The following is a 15670-nucleotide window of genomic DNA, read 5'->3' on the forward strand; positions in this document are numbered from 1 at the left end:
AATGTAATTATCTCAGCTTTTTTATTCATATCCTCTGTTTCCTAATGTCATGCCTCTAATACCGTCCCTGCCCGGCTCCGTGGGGTCCCGCGTGCCCCCACAGACGCACGGGTGGGCTCAGTATTACAGTCGGTAGCAAAGAGTCGAGAAGGGCATTTGTGCAGCAGGAGCATTTATTGCTGCTACACTGTCAAACGGTGCAGAGGCAAACACAAACATGATCCCAGCTCCCAGTTTTATCCGGGGGCGGGGAAAAGGCAGGACTAGGGAACAGGGACCAATGGGGAGCTCTGGGGGAGTGGCGAGGGGGTAGAGGCCAACAGCCAACCGGGGAATCCAAACTTGGACAGATTGAAGCCCCCTTGGCCACCCCAACACAAAGTGGCTCCTGTGGTACTAGGGACCCGTCTTACTGAGAACTCTCTGTCCCTTGTAATGTATGTTCACCAGCCACCACATGCCTCCTCCTTATCTAGAGAAAATTCATATATTTCCTCTCAGTGATGGTGACCAGAGAGAGTAGGTAGAGTGGTAAAGGCTCACTGCCTACAAAAGAGCTGCATTGTATTTGATCCATTTCAGCCATCTCCTATCATTCTAGTGATTTCAAGAGAGCTAACTTGTTCTCAACTCTATAAAAAGCCTCAAAACTGCTTTAAGTTCCTGGGTGCTGCTGGTTTTGATTTATTTTTGTTTGTGAATCTAAGCTCTTTTTTTTTCATATGTGTTCCCCTACATGTCGTCCAGGTTAAAGTAAGATTCTTTAAATTTTTTTTAGGGATTGCTACTGCAAAGAAAGAAATCACTCTCCCATACATGTGATAAATTCAGTATTCCAAATTTCTGAAAACAGTCACTATGTTTTGGGGTCAAACCTGTAGATTCAGGTTGGAAGAAACTCAGGAGGTCATTTAGATCTTTCTCAGGCAGAGTCAGTTGTTGGGAGTCAGTGACCTGACTTATTTCACCTCACTGTCTTATACACACTGTAGCCTTAACTGTAATGCTATCTGAAAAAACCCAAAAATAGTAATTATAAAAAACCCAGACACAAATCTGTCAACATTATATGCCGTTTTGAAGCACTGTCACAAACACTGACTTTTTTTCTCTGCTAAAATACAAGGAATCTCATCTGCAAGTGGTAAACCATCACATTCCCATTTGATAGCACACTCTCATAAAAATCTCTTGCACACAACCACCACTGTTTTCAGTCCAGATCTGGTTCTGTATTTTGAGTTGCTTGGAAGTGCTGGAGGCTGAGCACAGGGAGCTCTGTATTCAGGGAGAGGAGCTGTGTGTAGTACATGGCAGCTCTGGTGAGACAGTGCAGACATCAATGTGAGACTCTACTTAAGGACCCAAATCCAACACAAGTAAATTTGTCCCAGATATCCTGGTCTGTTAGGCACCTGTCCTAAGGGGTGGAGGAATAAAACCATCTTTCCTGAAGTCAGTGGTCTCACCTCTGCACTGCCATGGCTACCAGGGTAGCTCCAGCTATTGGAGAGGGTCCAGGGATGGAAAGAAGCTGTAGTGATCTCATTCCCGCTTTCAGCTTCTACAGTGTGCAGGGTAAGTCCTTGGGAAATGATTTGCAATAGTATGTAGGTGCCTGCCAGGGTCATACCGACATTTTCAGAAACTCCCAGGCACCCAAGTATGTCAGTAAATATGTACCTCGTTTAGTAAATACGCACCTCGTTTAGTCCCTCACAGCATGATCCTGAATTTACCTGTAATGAGAAGGTACTGGATGCCTGGTGGGACTCCACTCTGGGGAACAGAGCTCTGATTAAGCCCAGGGGACCTGAGCAGCAAATGACAAAAATGATGCAGTTCTGGGAAACTGAACTCACTAGAAACCTTTCCCAGCCTTGCTAGCTAGATGTCTCACTCTTCCAGGGCTCAGCCCAGCTGTCCAAATAGAACAAAAATCTACCTGTCAGATTTTTTTTACTTGCCCAAATATGGATTTACCCCTCCCCCCGACCACTCCCCCTCTTCCTAATTACTCTGGCCTATAGCTCAGATTTGACACTGGCCAGCCAAGGGATAGGTTTTCTACACATCCACGTCTCTTGGTAACTGAAGTCATGTTGATGAACTCTGTAGCAGGTTACTGTGCAGTCAGAACATACTTCGTACCGACACAAGAATCACCAATGAGTGAAGTAGCTTTACTTCAGCTTAATATGCCATGCATTTAAAATGTCTGTCTTCTATGACAGGATCTTCCAGGCATAGCGATAGAAGGTGTGCGGGCTGTGACTATGCCTCAGCCAGAGATATCGTAGAGATATAACAGAAACTTTGAGAGTTGAATGGATTGGCATGAACAGCACCAGAGAACATGGCAGAAGAACAGGAATGACAGCTGTTGATCACACCTAAGCTAGAAGATCATCAAGATCACACCACATTTGCAGCTTCTCAAAACACCCAGACTGGGAATGACGAAGAAGACAAACTGAAGCCATTAAGAGGTAAGATAAAGGACAAGCCTGGAATCATTAAAGATATCCAGGTAAGGAAACTAAAGAGAATATTTCCTAATAATTCTGAAAGATGGAACCGGGTGAGTAGACAAGAGATCACAACCACTGTGAATCCTTAAAGTGAACAAAAGACAGATCCAAATCCAGCCTGGCTGCCTGCCTGAGATGAGCCCTAGAGATGTGGTGACATACTATATCATGTCCCATGCCCCCCTGTCTTTGGAAGGAGTCCTAGCTGGCGCACATTGGCATATACCTGTTGGTGCATGAGAAGATGTGGACATGAAAGAACGAGTGTGAACGAAATCAGGGGTTTAGAATAAAATCATCTCCTCTGATAAGGTCTCTCATTCAACTCTGCTGCATTAGTTGAGATTTGTGCAAGAGCAGAGCACTCCAGTTCCTAGCAAAGGAGTCAGTGTGAGCTAAACCCTAAAAGATGTTCTGCAAAAGAAATATGGAATATTCACACACAGCTTTGTGAAGGTAGGTGTGTGTGCTCCCAAGCTTGTGGTTAAATTAATTCTTAAAGCTCCTCAATTTGACACTGCTTTCCTCTCCATAAAGAATGTAACTGAAGGAGGGATAATTTTCTCTCCTCCTCTGCTTCTTTCTTTCTCTACCACCTGTTCCCACATATGATGTCTTCTGTCATCAAAGACTATACATATTATGTTGAATGAACAAGCCCTGATGCAGGGCTGTAGTCCTGAGGCAAAGGTGTGCAGAGAATATTAAGAAGGCAGGCTATGAATGGAGAGAAACCTCTACAGATTATATAAATTCTTCTTTGTCTTCATTTCCCTGTAAACCCTGGCTCTAACTCATGTGTGAGCTGCAAGACATCTGTCAGACTGAACACTGCTTATTGAATATATTTAGTGAGGAAAGAAGGGTTGGGCTAGTGCAGTGACAAGAAGCAAAGCCTTCATCTCAGTTGACAGATGGCTTGTGGCTACTGGCTGGACCCAAAAGTTCATCTTCCCAGGGACACTGGAAATGACTTCAATTTTATCCTTCCTTCTGTACTCAAGCACCTCAGGGTGCCTGGATAACAACAGTATCTGAAGTCCCTACACACCTTTCCCCCCATCCCATTTTCACAGAGAGAGTGGAGATACCACCTGAATGTTAAATGGCTTCTTTATTCCTCCTGTTCAGCCACAGACCTGCTGGCTTCAAGCACAAGTCCTGCTTGTGTGAGGCTACAACTGTAGCTAACATGGGAGCAGTTTGGTGGCTGTATAAAGGAGTCAGTGTTTGAAGGGTGCCTGGATCCTGCCCGTTCTCCTGCCTGCCCACTGTGTACACTGAGGTGTGACTGGGTTGGAGGTGGGGGTGGTTTGCTGGGACTGGACACCTGCAGGTTTTCATTTGTGTGGTCTGTCTCTGTATAGGCTGGGCTTGGCATGAAAGCACACCCACTGCACATGGTATAGGTGTGACAGAAAATGTAATGACCCACTGAGTCAGAGCAGTGTACCCCATAACTCAGCTCTCAGTGCCCTATGGTGCCAGCAGGAAATGGTATTTTGGAATAGCATGGGAGCCTGACTGCTCTCAGCAGTCCCTTCACTGTGTACACCACCAGAACCACGGCATTTGGTGAGCAGCAGTTCTGTTGTCACCTTACCTACCAGACTTGGGGAGTCTGTAGAAGTTCCTAATATCTTCCTCTCAAAGCAAAAAGACCAGCCATTTCACCCTCTCCTTCCACAGTGGTTGCCCCAACCCTTGGCCATTTTAGTTGCTCTTCTCCATGCCTTCTCTGACTCCACGCTGCCCTCTTGGGAAGCAGGGACCAAAACTGCCTACCATATCCCAGAGCTGCACGCATCTGGATTTTACATGGTAGCAAAATGGTACAAAGGAAGAGGACTGTACAGTGGCATCTTGTTCCACTCAGGAACCATCAACTTCAGCCAGCGCTACCCTTGACCCCTTTTCCCATCCATTCCTGGCACTGGACAAAGCTCTTTTCACCAATCACTTTAGCTGTGGAATTTCCCAGCCTTTCTGCCTTTATAAATGTGACACTAATCAGGGAAACTTTCACACAGTGTGTGTAAGAGAGAGACCCTAACTTCTGGTGCTGCAAATATGGGGACAGCTCAGCTCAAAGCCCAGGCGCCCCTCCAAGCAATGAAGTGAAGGAAGCACGAGTGGATGCATCCTCAAGGAATATGCAGCCACCTCTGGGCAGGAAGCTACAGCAGCAGGGTGTGGTGAACCAGGGAAGTGTGAAGGTGAGGGCTACTGCTAATTGAAGTGGCTTGGGGGAATTTTGAGACAAACTGCATGAGTTAGCAGTTGCCTCATGGGGAATCTCTCCTAAAACAATCTTGCAGAGAGTCCATCAGACAATACTTCTGATGACCTTGCTGAATGGTCTGCTGTGAGGCAGAGGAGCAAGAAAGGAGGAAGAAGGACAGACTTTCCTGACTTTTCCTGAGTGTGAAATGCTAATTCTAGATAACTTTGAATTTTAGTGGAGAAGAACAAAATAGCTAAAAATAAAATGTCCCTTCACAAGGGCTATACTCTGTTTAGAAAGAATTGTAGCATTTAGAAACTGCATATATTCTCCAGCATTTGCTAACTGGACCATGGCAGGACTTCAGAACATCATTTTCCACTCGTAATACAGCTTCTAGCACTGTCAGTGCAGTCTTTTGCCATTTCATCCAACAACTTTCAGGTGGGAAAATAGGAGAAAGGAGAAGTCTCTGCCGTACTGCGCTGCATGACTATGGCTTTGGGAAACCTCCTTGGGCCCTGGTGGCATTGCATTTGCCAGTTGGATGCTCTGGGGGAGACGGCAGCACACGAGGGCCCCACCAGACAGGGGAGGGGTTCTCAGCTGGTTGAGCATAGCACAGGTGCTTGTGGGCGGACTTGTGGCACAGCAGGACTGAGGCATCCTGTGCTCAGCTCCTGAGGTATGTCTGGGTCAAATGCACATTGTCTGGGAGGCCAGAATACCCCTCAGAATGGTGAAACAGCCAGGAAAACATATTTGCCCATTTTTATCCTGGTCCTTTAGCTGAACTCACCTCCACAGCAGAGACAAGTAACTTGAGCCTTCTGAGTCTTAGTGTCACCAGCTATAAAAATGGGGTTAATGTCAAGCTTACCTACTTTCCAGTGAGTTGCAGCTAATTAGAGTTAGTGTTAGTTAATGTTTGCACATTACTGGGATGTGAAAATGGTAATATCATGTTAAGTGTTACTCTTGGTGCCTAGACACCGTGATTCTTCAAACCAGAGCAGTCAATTAAACTAGCTGAAAGTGGAGAGATACAGCAGTGAGGAAGGCAGAAGAGATATACAAACTTAATACTGTATGCATGATGGCCTGCAGCTGCAGAGGGCAGGGAAAGCTCTGTTCCTGCTCCTAAGGGAGCCAGAGAGACAGCTGTGTTTGAGTAGGGGTGCAGATGTTCCCCAACAGCTTTGGGCTGCACTGCAGCAGTCCACTGGCTGAGGAAGCAAAGGGTCAGTTCCTGACAGATTTTTGGGATAGAGGGCTCTGTTTAATCCTCACATGGCTCTTGCTCATGTGTCAAGGATGCTGATTTCCTGTGAGGTCTTCTGGACAAAGCAGAGCAGCCCTTCCCAGAGAGTGAAGGCCAACCCTGCCTCACGTCTGTCAGCTAGCAGCATCCTTGGGGGGGGAGTAAGGAAGACTCATCACAGTGTTCAGTACAGTGTTTCACCAACCACAATACAGAACAGCCCTGGGCATAACACAGCCTGATAGATACATTGTCTTGAACAGGGGAACCATTTCATCCATGCCAGCTGTAGGCATGGAGCAGATACTCAGGGACTGTGGGAGAAGTAGAGTGGAACAGAGCCATCTCTGTTCCCAGCAAGACACTGCTCTGAAGTGAAAAGAAAAATCATTGGACTTGCTTGAAGCCCAAAAGGGGGAATGTAGAAGTGTGTGATGCCATTTCCCAAACCTGGATTTTGTCCAAGACACTTGGATTAATACCATATTTTCTGGTGATTGATCAGGACTGACTAACTATGTCAGGACCAGGGCTTGCAATCTTTCAAGAGCCATCCCCAGCCACACAGAGGTCTGACAACTTTTAGAGGCGTGACCCACCCGGGAGGCAGAGGGAGGATTGTCACACTCTGGATCGGCAGTGCCATTTCTTACAGTTCCCTGGTGCTAACCTACGTATTAGCTGAGGACTTGGCTAGAGCTCCTGGCCAGCTTCCATACTCTGCAATTGCATTCTGCTGCCTTGAAATCCCCCTCCTCATGCACATGCACACCCCATGGTTTAAGAGGGACACAGAAGCTGTCACTGCTTTCTGTCCAAAATTCCTGCACAGTGGTGGAGGTGGCTCATCCTTCTCAGGATTCTCACTCCATTTCAGTGCCACAAGACACGAATTACGTGCCTGGAAAGGTTATAAAAATGCTTTGGGACCCTTTGGAAGGAAGATGCAATCTTGAGATGAAAAGTGATACTAAAATGTCATTCGGTTTGACTTCTGGCATGAGCAGGCCTCAGGCTTTGACTAGGGAGAGGTGTCCTCGTGATGCTGGGAAAGACTGCCGACACTAAGCATATTCCATTTATGAAGTCATAAAGATGTCTGTACTGGGTAACTGATTTAGGATTTTGTTCCTCCTTTCTCCTCCTTTCCCTGTCCCGTGGTTTTTCTTCAGCCTCCTCCTCCTCCTCACACTCTGTTCTCCTCCCAAAGAAGCCAAGTAGCTCCTGCCGTCAGAATGATTATTCTTCCCCGTATTAGAATGAATGATTAGTCTTTGTCTAGTTGCCTCCATAATTAAGTGCTGCATGAAAGAATATTTTTATAAGTAACCAAGGCAGTTGCTCCCTCTGGAGCTGTTGGGAGCATGGTACAGCTCTCCATCGGCTTACAGGCAGAGAAGTGGGTGTCCTGTGTGGAAACGCATTCACACCCAAGCCTGGACACAGGTCCTGCATGCCCAAGCTATGCTTGTAGCTGGGGCATGCACCTCCCCAACAACGCTGTGTGCTCATGATGATCCCTTTGCATTCCTTTGTGGGCTGCTACAGATACCCCATCTGATGAGTGTGTGCACAGGGGCACAAACTCAGTCCCCTGGTCCAGGTACCCTGTCCTATGTAGGTTTGTACACTCCTGACTCAGGACTGAGCCTCTGCACACCTCCAGCTTGTCTTTCTCGTTTCCCTGACTCAACCATCAGACTAGTCCTTTCCTGTCTCTGTACTCCTTGGATAACCTCCATATTAAGAGAAGGCTTTTGAGGGAGGGCTAGGGTAAGGGGAGAGGTCGTGAGTGGAGAAGGGATATTAGACAGAAATAAAATGTAAAGAACACCCCACCCTTCCTATAAATATCCCAACAGCTCCTCTGCTTCCTAGCAGCACTAATGAGGCTCAACAGGAGTGATGAAGGGCAACAAAGGAATCACTGATGAACAATCAGAGATGGTGCTTGGCTGCTAATCGGCCTAATGAGCTGCTTTGCATAAGATGAGAAGGAGGGAGGAAGATAAGCAGATGGGCGCTTGGAGGGAAGGCCAGTGGCAGCAGGAGCGCCATGAGGAGTGCCCTGCAGCATGGCAGCGCTGGCTGCTGTCTCTCTCCTCCCTCCTGGCAGGAGACACTGACCATGAGAGGGCCAGCACTGGGCAGCTCTGCCAGAGTGGCTCAGGCACAACTGAAAGCCTGGTGTGAACCACGACTTATCACAACATGCCTCAACCCACATGGCAGTTCTTGTATCATCCTTGTGCATCAGAGAGGTTAATCCAATCATTTGCTGAGGAGACGGGGGACACATCTTTTGTAGCTGCAGTGGCCAAGACACAGACATGGGGAATTCCAAAGGACAATTCATACTACTCTTAGAGATATCCAAGCCAGAGCAGAGGTGTTAAGACTCTGCAAGTATGTTTAGCATGGAGGGCTGGATTGATTCTCTGCTTGTCTGTCCTCTGAGGGACACCAGCTGACCAGCTCATCAGACACATACCCTGGGGGTTATTATTCCTATGAAGGGGATTAGCATCTTGTTCCCTACTTTTTTCCAATAGGAACGGGGGTCCAAGTGGAGGTGAGAAACTCAGGTTTCACAGTGAGTTAGCAGCTGTGTTACTGGTAAGGAGGGTACAGGAGAAAGCGAGAGACAGACATACACTGCAAAGGAGATATGCTAGTCTGTGCTTCCGTCAGCCATGTAGAGGCAAGCCATAGCCTCATCTCAGCCCATATCAAAATCTTGACAAAGATTTTGTGATTTAAGGGACTTAAGTGCCTGGTGCATTCCAGAAATGCATGGCAGGTACACAAAAAAGATTTCCCAGCTTGAGGGTATGACACAGGCAAAACACATCTGAGTCACTTTTCCTTGGTACTTTAGTACCACTTCTACTATGCTTGCTAATGGGAGACCGGAGAGACTATGGTTCCCTGTTTTGCTTCCTACACCTGACTGCTGATCCATCCAGCACTGCTAGGTGAGAGCAGATCTACCATCTCTGTCATCTTATTTAAGTCCTTGGCCATTTTTCTGAGGCTGTGGGCAACCACACAAGTCATGATCACTGTTGCAATCCAGACAAGCATCTGCTAATAGCTGTCTGAGGTCTGTTAATGTTTCCCTTCCACAGAAGCTCCCCAAACAGCCAGAAAATGGTGATGACCGTGCAGCAAGAGCAGCAGGTTAGAAAGGCTGCAGCATTGCTCTCGTTTGAATTCAGAAGCAGATGCTATAATTTATCTTGCAAATGGAACTGTACGAATGATTTTCTGCCTCGCCTCCATAATTTGCTGGCACTTTATCTAGGTGCACAGCTGTGGATGGGGTGTCCTCACAGTAGGGAGAAAGCACTGAGCTCTCTGCCCACTTACCACCTTGCACTGGGAGAGATGATTACGGGCTGGGTGCAGCTCCTCTAGCAAAGAGGAGCTGATGAAAACCCTATTTCCCCTAGGGCAGGCTGTGTGCAAGGCTGTACACTGACTCCTACTCCTGATGCTTCTTCAGTGCAAGGGGCATCTCTAGCATGAGATAGACCTAGAGAACCATTTCTGTATTCAGAGAAGCCTATGAGCTACATAAAGCCACCAGATATTCAGATGGTCCTTATTCTTCTCGAAGTTTTGCAGGGAAAGGGAATAATGGAAAGAGATAAATTAGTACTGGATAGATGAGAATCACAGTGCCATGTTGTCTTGAAGCCAGCCAGTTGGGATGCCCTCAGTGCTGGGCCAGGAGAGACTCCATGCTGTGGGGGTGTTCACAGGGGAGCCGTGCTCCAGCTCTCATCAGACCTTTTCCAGCTGCTGCTTTGCCCCTCCAGAGTCCTGCATGTTGAACTCCAACCTGTGAACTCCCTAGCCCAGGAGGATGTGATACCTACACTTAAGCATGGAGTTCTGAGGTGAGCTGTGAGGCTGATCACTTTGGCTCTTTGTGCTGCTTGTGGGATATTCAATCTTGTCACACTTGTCAAGTCTGCATGCCTGGAGTCCTGCACTCTGACTTGCTGTGAGTGTCCCTCTGTCACTGTAGCCCTCCTGTAGCCTTCCAAGGTCTGCTGAAAATGCTTCTCCTTCTGGCAGCCTTGCAGAGCTGCAGAGGAGCCCTGCAGAAAAACCCTGAAGGTTTTTTTTGCATGGAGAGTACTGCAAGGAAGAGAAATAAAAAAGACATGCTTGGCTCAAAATCCAATTCCCTTCTTCTGAAATGGTCGCCCTGCTTTTCTGAAGTCTGATCAAGGAAAGAGATCTACCTCTTTGTTAATGCAATATTATCCTTAATGACTATAGTGACATGAGGCTAAAGAAGGCCAGAGCCTTATGGATGTGCAGATGAAGATATATAAATCCTGTGTATTCCAAGAGTGTACAAAAGAAATCCATGATAGATGACTGGGGCAGAACATGAAAACACAATGGACGAAGTGCCACATGAGTTCTGCAGTTATGGTTGTCACTGCCAGTGGGATGAAAGAAGGGCTGGAGGCCAGTTTGTAGCACTGAAGAGGGAAAGCATTGCAAGGCAAAACTACAGAGAGCGATGGGAGGATGTTGTCTATGGCCATTGGTCTCTGTCTGGTCTGCTTTCTGTAACTGCTTTGCCAGCTTCAGGCTGTGATTGGCATTTACTGCCAGCTCCTTTCCTGAAGTGAAGAAAGGGTACTGCTGTCCAGGCCTAACAATTATGTACGTTTTTCCCTTCAGGATCCAGAGGTGCTAAGATTGCTCACTTGGAGCACAGTTTTGTAACCTGTTCCCCTGCTGCTGATCCTGGCATCAGAACCTGAGTGCACCCGTACTTGTTTGTTCTAGCTATTAGCACACTTCAGTCTCCACCTGCCTCATCTCCATATTTATTTTCCCAAAAGTTAGTCAGGCAGAGTCAAAATGAGGAGGAAGGACACCAGACAGACCCATCCAATAGCAATTTTCCCCAGCATGTCCTTTCATAGTCTGGTCCTTAAAATACCAGACAGGGTGGTTGTTGCTCCCTAAGTGAGTATATTGGAGCTGATCACTGTAGCGATATCTTCCTTCCAGCTGGTAAATGCTCTCCTGCTTCCTCTGTGTAATAGGCTATTATGGCAGAAGGCTGCTGGGTTGGGGTTTGGTGTTTTTTGGTTTGTTTTGGTTTGGTTTTGGGATTTTTTAAAATTTTTCGTGGGTTTAGGTTTTTTGGGGGAGGGGGGGTGGTTTGTTTGTTTGTTTAGTTAGTGCTGTTTCTAGCTTGGGAAGAGAACGTCTTTGCTGAAACCATGGTGGGCAGAGAAGTGTTTGTTATGTTCCCATGATCATGGAGCTGTTGTGCTGCCTGTATTTATTCCATCGGTACGATTATGCTGGGTCTTGGCAGCTGAGCTGCATCTGCAGAATTCTTCAACTGAACACCTGCAGATATTACTCTGGAGATATTTATATCATTAGACATTTGGATGGAGGTCAGGACCTGTAGGTTCAACCACTTCTATCACAAACTTTCACTGCAACTTTAGACAAGGTATTTTAACCTTTTGTAATTCATTCTTGCCTTCCCTCTACAAAATACAGATACCTAAATCTTTCTCTTACCCGCTTGGATTACAACATGCATAACTGCCTCTCTTTCTGCTCCTGAGCATCACCATACTACAGACAGATAGTTTTAGTATTACAGCTCATCATTTTTAGTAAGGGATGATCCAATGATGCTCGTCACAAGAGGGTGAAAGCTATGTTTGGAGTCCTGCTCCAGTTCTTCTCATATCAGTATTTTTTGTTTCTCTTCAGTTCCCTCTTCTGTTTCATATTTCCTTTATTTTCTCTTGAATTCTTTCATGCCATGCCGCTGTGCGGCAAAACAGCTACCATGCAGCACCTCAGCTTTGACATATATGTATGTGAGAAATAGGAGGTGACAGTTGGAAACAAAGTTCTCTTGTCTTGGATGAAAAACTGCAACTTCATATTCCAAAATCTTCAGTCAAGAACAATTTTAACTCTTAAGTTTCTGTTGACAACACCTTGGGCCATATTCATACAGCAAAGCAGCATAGTGGAAGGCCAAAACACCACAATGCACCCACACCTTCATAGTCATTTGGCCTGCCACAGTCACCTATGCTTGCCTCAGAGCTCACTATGTCATCTATGGAGACATCCGTTTCCAGGGGCTGTGTAACATCTGAGCACTTAACACACATCAAGTAGAAAATTTCCAAATGCACCCAGTTGAGGAAAGGGGTCTCTGTAATTATCTTTCACTTCACTGGCATACCTAATGGAAAGTCTTCTTTCTCTTGTAGATTGCTCCAGCAGAAGCACCATAGGATATGTTGCCATGGAAACAAAACCTTTTCCTTCTCGTATTTCAATAATGTGTTGAAGGTTTTCAGGGCCTTTTCCCTTCTTTTGCTCTGCTTGGCCTTTCAGCATTTACTGTGCATCATATTGCCGGAAGTGCAATGCTCTTATTCTTCAAAACCCAAACAAAAAACAACTCACAAAATTGTTCTTCCATCTAAACTGACTCTTTGCCATCCTCCCCTCTTATTCCTTGTCTCTGTCATTTAATGACTTTCTGTGACAGTCTAACTCCGAATCAGCAATTTGCTTTGTGTGATACAAAGTTCCTCTGCCTGTGCCCAAGGGCAAGGGAGAAATCCTGCTGCCGTGGATGTGTCTTGCAGATGAAGTTTTTCCCTGTTACACAATGCAGTTGAATGTCTTTTGGGGTATCGGGGGTGAGAAGGAAGGAGGTGTAAGCTTTTCCACTCATGGGAAGAGTGATGAAATGTGCTTTCACAGCAGTGACTCTTGTCTCTGCAGATTCAATGCCTTGCAGTCTCTGCACAACCACAGCCTGCTCGCTTCATTGCATAGCGCTGGGTTGCACTAGCGTATTGGAGTCTTGGTTGTTGAATTGCATAACAGATGAAAGAAGAGATCTAGGAGCAGTCAAGCTCTGAGAAGATGGTCCTCACTATGTTGTGCAGCTGCCTGTTTCCTTGCATGTCCTACAGTTCACTCTAAACAATGTATGTCCCACTGCAGCTCCTCCCTTACGGTCCACAGGTGACTCGCAGCTTGTGAAAACATTTTGAAAAGCCTAGCAAAAGGTCTTATATTGGTGGCCATCATCTTACATCCCATCAGAATTTGTGGGCTGCATGTCAGATAAACATTATTATGAGCACACTCCCCAGTCACAGCTTCCCTCCATTCTTTCCCTCCAGAAAGACAGCTTTGGGTACTTCTGCCCTTACGTGCTAAAGCTGACTACAAAGGTTGTAGTTTTGTTTGTTTTGTTGCTCCTGAGTGTGTGGGAATAACTGTCAGCTCTAGAAGGTGAACAGTGTTTTCTAGATGATTAAAAAAAGGAAAAAAAAAAGAAAAAGGCAATTTATTTGAATGCAGCAGGGGTTGGAATGGCTCTGAAGGCATCCTCTGACCCTCCAAAAGGATAAACCAGGACACCCAAAAGCATGAGAGAATGCACAAGTTTACTGCATTTGACTGCCAGGAATAAGAAGAGGAGCTGCATCTCATAGCTGAGATAGTGAGATGAGATGACATGAGAGCAGATAACCAACAACCAATCTTACTGTGTGTTGGGCTTGCTGCAGAAAGAGAAAAGTAAAGGGAGAGGGTTCCTCTGAATCAAACTGTTCCTCTTTGGTAGTTTGGGAACACATGCTCTAAAATCAGTCATCAACCACCATCACTAACTTCCCACAATCTACTGCAATTGACCCACTCCAGGAGAAGGGTCAGAGGGGAAGATTACGAGACCTCAGTGTGTGCACTGCTGGAAGGCTTAAGACTGCAATAGCACAGTAAACACATGCGGCTTCCTCCCAGGGAGATTAGTCTCTGCTGTTTCCTTATCCGTGCTCTCAAATAGGAGTCAGGTTGAGCTGTCTCTTTATTTGTTTAGGAGACCCCTAACTTGTGCTAGAAAAAGGTTCTAATGGATTCAGAATTGGTGAAATTCCCCCCGAGGCCATGGAAAATGTTGTTCACTAGGCAAGGGTGTGCTTTGGGAGGTGCCTTCTTTCTGGGGAGCAGAACCACAACACTGAGCACTTGAAGTTGTGGAAGACTTTGCTCTCCAGGTTCAAATGACATAGGGAGACAAAAGTGCTAAAACACACTCCGAGTTCACAGCTTAACAACAGAATTGTCTACCATCAAGGAAAGTGCTTGAGATTAAACCATTATGCAATTGCACTCTAAACTCATAATTACTTCGAGCATTTCCTTCCAAAGATGCAGGGCTGAACAGTGCCTCTTATTTTGTAGCAATTACTGATAACAAATGGTTTAGTTAAAGCTTAGTAAAGATACTTTTAGTTGAAGCCTCTATTTTCCCACTGTGGACTGGGACTTAATATTTTTGGCCACAGCCCAAAGAGGTGACATTTCGAAGTATGAATAAAACTAGCATAAGAACTTGCAATCGTGCGAAGGCAACTAAGATCTACAATTCCTCTAATTCCTTCTGTTGTCTGCTGCTTTTTCTCATGATCTGTACTATCTCCATTTGGTTAAACAGCCAAATAAAAAGGGAAGAGCCATCTTTCTGCTACAATTTTATCTAGTGCCTTACACAGGAGCTGTTGGGGACTGCTGATGGGGGATGAGGAATGGGGCCCTACCAGCAGAGATGAGACTACTGCTGTGATGAGATGAGCAGAGATGGACTGCACAGAGCTGGGAGGGTGGTCCCATGGGAAATATAATCATCACACTGGTGCCAGTCACAGCTAGTAGCACTGGGGCTTAAATCCCCATCATCATGGTTATCAGAGCTGGCAGGAAAAGGGGAGCAATTTAAGCAGATGGAATATCTCTAATCTTCCTAGTAGTTGTGTTTGTGCATTGCTGCCATGAGGGCAAATAATCTGGGCATCTAAATCCCTTGTCTACACTTGGAGTGTATCCAAATGGATGTCAAGGTAAACAATCACAAATCCTGGCTTGGACTGTCTACTCTTGAGGCCTCCAGCGATGTCACCAGGCTGGGTGGTTGTGGATTATGATCCCTGCCAAATGTGCACAGGGCTTACTCTGAATGTGTCCTTTGGAGCAGAGTTCCCTTCCTAACACAGCTCTTAGGAGCCAACCCCTGTGCTGGCACCCGAGCCAATCTGCAGCTTTGTCTTGCAGTGGAAAGGGGCTATGGGACTGATAAAGAGCAAGAATTTGGGACAGATGGGAGAGCACGGGTGACAACCTCTCCCATGAGATTTCGTACACACACCATTTTCCTCAGGGGAGGGTCTGCACTCTTCAGACAGCAGCAATGTGAGGCCGTGGGGGCTTGGCTGGGCTCCTCTGAGGTACTGACATGCTGTGCAGCTGTGCTCCGTGGCTGCCTGGCTTCTAGGCATGGGCTAGGCAACTGCGTGGCATGGGCTAGGAGGCCAGGCTGCTCTCTGGGCAAGAAGGTGGCTGCCTCTGGGTGCCATTTGACTGTAGTAGTAGCAGGCAGTGGATGCCCACCAAGCTAGAGTTCTACTTAGGGGTGCATCCTCCAGCCACTCACCCCAACTTGGCACTCTGGCCTCTTTCATTCCAGAGCCCATAGGTCTCACACTGTCTCAGAGATTAACTGGTTCCTGCTTCCCTACCTGGCCAGCGGCTGGGTCCCTTCCCCTGCCCCCACACACCCCCCCC

The 15670-nt window shown here is 46.5% G+C and overlaps 1 protein-coding gene across 2 annotated transcripts in view; it reads left to right on the forward strand.

Annotated features, from left to right (window-relative positions):
* Window positions 1–2260: 2260 nt before the first annotated feature.
* The window catches only part of GSG1 (germ cell associated 1), a 94231-nt gene continuing 80821 nt past the window's right edge, over window positions 2261–15670 (forward strand). The window contains exon 1 of one of the 2 annotated variants that reach the window (XM_017737894.1): window positions 2261–2489. The gene's annotated coding sequence lies outside the window, so the exon portion shown is untranslated. The remainder of the gene's footprint in view (window positions 2490–15670) is intronic. The other variant, XM_017737891.1, reaches the window with a different exon arrangement.

Source organism: Corvus brachyrhynchos, unplaced genomic scaffold (genome assembly GCF_000691975.1).
Source record: "Corvus brachyrhynchos isolate BGI_N302 unplaced genomic scaffold, ASM69197v1 scaffold56, whole genome shotgun sequence".
NCBI classification, from domain to species: Eukaryota; Metazoa; Chordata; class Aves; order Passeriformes; family Corvidae; genus Corvus; species Corvus brachyrhynchos.